Genomic DNA, 6,000 nt, shown 5'->3' with positions numbered 1-6,000 from the left:
CCCAGCGTCTGAGGCGCCTGGCGGGCAGGCGGTGAAGCCGGGGCCGGTGCGGGGAGCCCCGGCGCTGTATTGTTCTCCCTGACAGATAACGTGATCGCGACCAGGCGGGAGCGAGGGGGCGGAGGGGCCGGGGGAGGGAGAAAGAGGAAGCGGCGGGAGGAGGAGGGAGGCGGCGGGGGGAGGGCAGGAGGATCCCGCGTCCTCGGAGGAAATTCTCGGGCCGGGAGGGCGCGCGGCAAGCCGGGACTGGCTCTCCTGGGAGTTCCCTCAGCGGGGGGGGGGGGGGGGGGGGGGGGGGGGGGAGCGGCGATCTCCGCCGGCGGGGAGAGGCCGCGGCTTCGCCCTCCGCAGCCCTGCCTCCGCCCCCCCTCCCGTCTGCGCGGCGCACCGCTCCCCTCGCCGCCCCCCCGCACACACGCGCACACAGAGGGGCGGGCAGCGCCCATCACCCCGCGGCCGGGCGCTGCCGGTCGCGCCCCGCTGGCTGCTCGCTCGCTCGCTGGCTCCGCCGCCGGCGCGCGGGGGGACCCGGTGACGTCACGGGCGGCGCGCTCCCCGCGCTCGCTCCGCGCTCGCCGCCCCGTAACTTCTGTTCTGGGAAGTGGTGCCAGGAATAGCCCGGCAGAGCCGCCTGCAGCGCGGAGCGCTCCCTCCCGCCGCGGCCAGGGCGGGCGGCGGCTCCCGCGGCCTCCGCCTCTCCCCCCCGTGCAACACCAGCCCCTCCGCCACTGTCAGCGTGATGGTGATGAGCCTGTCCAAAAAGAGGGGAGAGGAATGACCTGCCTTAAGATAAATGCGTGAAACGGGCGCCCCTTGGCCGCTGGAATATCGCTGTCTGTCTTTATATATAAACGAAGCACCGCGAGCCACCTCACTCCAGGCGAGCCCTTAGCCAAGGAGCGACACAAGCGCCCGGCGGGATCAGCAACAGCCGCCGCGCCAAGGGCACCGGGAGGGCTCCCCCTCCTTCCTCCGCCGTGACTTTCCAGGTGAGCGGCAGCGGCTGCTGCGGGCAGCCCCCTCCTCCTCCCTCCCTCCTTCCCTCCCTCCCCGCCCGCCGCCGGTCCCCTGTCACCGGCACCAGCTGACAGCCGCGCCGAGCTGCCGCCGCCGCCGGCGGGGGGCAACTCCGGCGGCGGGGTGGGGGGCCGCCGCCGGGCCGGGTCTCGGGCCGCGGCTGAGAGGACGCTTGGCCGAGCGGGGCGGGGAGGGGGGTGTCTGACGCCAGCGCTGCGAGTGCCGCCCCAGCAACTGGCCCCGGGGCTGCAGGGGTAAATGGAGGGCAGGCGGCGGGAGGCGCGGGGGAGGGCGCCGGCGGGGGAAGCCGGCGGGGCTGTAAAACGGCCGGACCGGTAAGTCACCTCTGTGGCGGCGGCTCTGGGCGCTGGCGGTCACCGGCACCGTCCCCGGGGCACCACGGCCGGCGGCCCTTCCCCCGGCCCGGCGCCCCGCTGAGCCGGCGCAGGAGGGGGCCGGGGCCGGAGCCGGGGCCAGGCCTTTGTCGGTGACACGCCGTTAGGAAATGTGGGGAATACCCAGCGTGTAAGTGTATGCAGATGAGGAGCAGGCTGCCTTGCGTAATCCCCTCCTGTGGCGGGGAATGGGCATGGTCACCGCCGGGGAGAGGCGCCCGCGGGGGGGCCGCCCCGACGGGGCTCTCTCCGCGGCCTCCGGCGCCCTGCGGGGGGGCGGAGGGGGCACCCCGCGGGGGGGGCGCCCGGGGCCACCCGGCGCCGCGGCGGCAGGCAGGGCGCCGCGCGGGGGGGGGGGCCTCCGGCTGCCGGCACGTCCCCGCGGGGTGCGCCGGGGGGTCGGAGCGCACGGCGGGGGGGGTGTGTGTGTGTGTGTTTGTGCGGGGAGACCCGCCGGTGTGTGTGTGAGAGTGCGTGTGTGCGCTGCGCCGCGGTGACTGTTCCCTGAAGTGGGTGGGACGTTGGCCCGTTCCGGGAATGTTCCATGACGTGTAAACGCCACAGGAAGGGGGTTAACGAAGGGCTCGGCCGGGGCCGCCGCCGGGGCCCTCCCGCCTTCCCCCTCTGCCTCCTTCCCCCGCCCGCCGGCGGGGCTGCCGCGGGGGAGGCGCGGGCGGGGGCCGGCGGGGGCCCGGTCCCTTATGTAACGCGGGGGACGTGTGCGGCCGGCGGTGATTATGTAAGCGGCACGTCCGCGCCTGTCGCATAGGGATACCTCACACCGGCACCGCGCGGCGGGGGCAGCCGGGCGGGCAGGGCTGCCAGGCAGGGAGGGAAGGTCGCCGCAGGCTGCCCGCCGCCTCCCCGCTGTTGGGGGCGAGCGGCGCGGGGAGGGGAAAGCCCCGGTCTAGCCGGGTGATGCCCCGCAGCCCGCTCCGACCTCCGTGCCGGAGGCCGACACGGCCTTCCCCTCGGCGGGAGGGAGCCGGGGGCAGGAGGGGATGTCTCCGCGGCAGGTGGTGTCCCGGAGAGCCCCGACCCGCGGGTGCGGAGGCCGGCGGGGTCCGCGTCGCCTCAGCCCCCCCGGCTCGGCCCGGGGTCTCGGCCAGCCGCCGGCCAGCGCACCTTGTCTCTGCGGGCAGGCGGCCGGCGCTCGCCCCGGGACAACGATAAAAGTCCTCCGAGCTTAATTTCCCAGAAAAAGAGCTGTTTTTCGTATTAGTTGGCAGCGATGGTCAAACGTTATTTTGAGTTGTTTGTTTTTTTTTTTTTTTTTTTTATTTCAGATGGTAGCTGCAGAAATTAAACATTAAAGATCTTTTTTATGACAATAATTCTTAAATGCCCTTTTAAACGAATAGAAATACGAGTTTCAGAATAAATATTTCGCTAAATAATTTCCCTTCTCTCATTTTAAAACGAAGTAAACTGTAATATAAAACCTGTCTGGTTTTGCACATTATTAAAGAATATAGAAAACATGCCGACTTAGTCAAGGGTGTTACTCCCTCCCCCCCCATCTAATGAATCCATACTGTGAAAGAAGTAACTGAAGTGGTCAGGGTGGCAAAAGGAAGCCATTCATCGATAGGTCCGCGTGTTCTACTCCCTGGAGCTGTGGGTGCGGGCAGCACCTCTGCTCTGCGTTTGTGCAGCTCTTAGCACAAGGGGGCTCCGGTCATCATCAGGAGTTCTGGGGACAGCGAGTAATTACAGCAATTATTAAATTGAAAGAGCTACTGGTCTAACAAGGTACAGATTCAGTGGGCCCAGTTTTTGAGTTCTGTTGTTGTTGTGAAATACCACTGACTACCAGAGGAATTTAATCCTCAGGTTATGAGGCCGCGGTGCAGAATCCTTAGTATTTTGATAGTGAAAATGATATGCAGACATACTAAAAAAGTGCATCTGTTTTTAAAGATAGGAGAGTCTCTGCCTCTTAGGTTGGCAGCATGTGGCCGTATTTAGATAGATGTACTGTAACGTGGGGCTTACATTTATTTGTGGTTAGATGTTAAATCTTTCCTTAACCTTCCAGTAAGGGGATACTCCTGAAACTTCAGGTATGGATTATCTGAAACTTTCTTAATGATTTTTTTTCTTTGCCTCATTTTTTAAAAAAGATGTTAGTGGTGTAGATTCGGCTGAGAGGTTTTTTTCCATGTGAGTTTTAAAAAGTTAGTACCGTCATCTGTAAATACATTTAAGGTTACTGTGGCTTTCAGTTGTGCAAAGGCAGCAGTGATATGGTACAAAGTCAGGGTGTCATTACTTTGTTGATAGAACAGTCAAAATTTTTAACGTTTTATAGGGTTTTGTGTTGACGTTTTTTTCCAAGGGCTATTTGGCATAGCAGTTATATACATCCTGGCTGAGGTGGCACGTTAAGACATCGCTGCTATGGATAAGACTAAAATTGAGCAGCACTTGTTCCAAAGCACAAATGTAGAGGACTTTTAATTGTGTATGTAAGTCCAATTGTGTGGCAACAGTGCAGAACGCTTCTTTACAAAGGCAGATTTTTAGATTCTCAAGTGACTAGATTGCCTCATATGTGAGATCTGTTTACAAACCTTCTTGTTACTATGAAGACAAAACAGAGAGCCATATGCATTCATGTGGTCCTTGCTGAATAATGGTACATGTGTCTGCTTGAGTGTTTGGCAGTATATCATGTTTAGTTTATGTGGTGGCACCCTACAAGGCCATTCTTTTTTGTCTTTTAACTATTTCTAGTACCATTGGCTGGACTCAGTTACATGAGTAAACTTATGACACTGGTCTGCATGTTTGTAACTAAGTTGGAAGTTTTTAAGCGGGTTATTTATTGTTGAGCATTTTGCCAAACTTCTTTGTTTATTTATTTATTTAGGTGCTTGTTTTTAACAGAATTAAGGTGAATTGTATTTAAACAAAAGTGAAAGTAATGAGTACCATTTTGTATGTCCCTCTCATCATCCTTTTGGAGTCATCAGCGGGGGCAGTTACTGTTAACTACTTTTGAAGTTTAACCATATCAGGTAAAGTAATGGGAATATAGGAGCTGTTTGTCTGGCAGAAGTAGTTTACTTGGTGAAATAATTACCCATCTATGAGAAAAATGCTCGCTATTTAAGAGTATTACTGTAGAGTATGAAAGTCACAGTTCTGTGACTTGTATATGAAATATGGCAAGCTGTCTTTCATATTTGAGTATAGTGGGGCTTTGTAATAAGCTATGGCCGGTTATATTGATAGTTATCCATACAGCTCTGTTAAGTAGAGCTCAGCAAGTACTACTTCCGTGTAGTTCTCGCTTGATTCTGCATAAGAATTTCAGGTAAATTGCCAGAGCTGAGTGCTAACTATCTCTGCCTGTCTTAGGTCCTAACGTAAATCAGGCCCAGCAAAAGCTGGTTCTTCATGTCAGTGGCCTTCACAGAGGGTAAAGAGAGGAAAATGTTTTCTTCATCTTACCTCAGTGATTGAGAAGAGGTGAACCTGACAGTGCATGGTTTTAAATTATTGGTCCTTCTAGCAGGAAGAATGCATAATTATTATTAGATCTGATGGGTTAAAGTCTTCAGCAAGAGTTAATTGCTAATACAGAAGTGTTGAGTGCAGAGGCTGCATACCTTTGTTATTTGAAAAAGGTCTGATAAGTTATGAGGAAACTGCTTTAAAAATTCTTTTATTTAAAGAGGCAGGTTATTTTTTCTTAACAGATTTCTTAAACAGCATCTCTGAAGTAGTACGTTACAGATTAAAGTAACTAATTTAACTGTTTTTGTTTTTCCTTCAGTGGAAGGAACTATCTAGCAGTTCCTGAAGAAGTGAAGAAACAGCAGGGGAAGCGTAAGCTAGATGGAAAATGGAGAATAGTATTTTTCACATGTTTCAATCAGTAATTTTGGACGCTATGTTTAATTAAAGTAGCACAGAACTATTATAGAAGAGTGAAAGTTTCAAGCTGGCTGTGCCATTTTAATAGGAAATAGCAGCTTTGTACAGTTTTGTTTCTCTTTTTGGGGCTTAGACATTTTTTATAAGACTTTGCAACAACTGTTCTATTTCATCAGGAAATATTAAAAAGCAGTTCATTGGGGCCATATTTTTCATTCTCAAGTGAAATTAGGACTTGTAAAATGAGCGAGCCCATACTTGGACCTTAAGAAATCATCAGTGAATTTAAAGAATATGTTGATCTTTGGAAACATCTGATTTTTATTTTTTAATTTTTTACTGAAATAGCAAGTGGGAAGCACCACATACCTCTTATTTTAGCATTCTGAACTTTTGTTCATAAATTAAATAATTGACTTTGCCCTAATTACTCCTTAGTAGTAGGTTGCCCCCAGTAAGATTTGTCCCCGGAAATATCTCTCACGAAGCTATGAGCCACGGAAAAGGGGTGAGAGGGTATGGGTATGGGTAGGGGAAACAATCTGATGCGGTGTTTCCAAATCCCCAGTGTGAAATAATCAGAAGACGTACAAGTATCATATGCAACTTTGCCTGTCAAATTAAAAGTCTCGTGCTTTTTTTTTTTTTTTTATTGTCTTGTGATTAATTTCTTATTAATGTGGTCTAAACATAAGAGTTTCTTCTT

General features: G+C 53.7%; 1 protein-coding gene across 12 annotated transcripts in view; it reads left to right on the top strand.

Moving 5' to 3' along the window:
* Positions 1-412: 412 nt before the first annotated feature.
* The window catches only part of HIVEP2 (HIVEP zinc finger 2), a 142,859-nt gene continuing 137,271 nt past the window's right edge, over positions 413-6,000 (top strand). For 11 of the 12 annotated variants that reach the window (XM_074862712.1, XM_074862710.1, XM_074862713.1 and 8 more), the window contains exon 1: positions 413-989. The gene's annotated coding sequence lies outside the window, so the exon portion shown is untranslated. Of the gene's footprint in view, positions 990-3,186; positions 3,476-6,000 lie in introns of those variants that run through there. The other variant, XM_074862707.1, reaches the window with a different exon arrangement.

The sequence above is a fragment of the Strix uralensis genome, chromosome 3, assembly GCF_047716275.1.
Source record: "Strix uralensis isolate ZFMK-TIS-50842 chromosome 3, bStrUra1, whole genome shotgun sequence".
Taxonomy (NCBI): domain Eukaryota; kingdom Metazoa; phylum Chordata; class Aves; order Strigiformes; family Strigidae; genus Strix; species Strix uralensis.
Note: the sequence above shows the minus strand (reverse complement) of the source record. Positions and strands in the feature narration are given on the sequence as shown.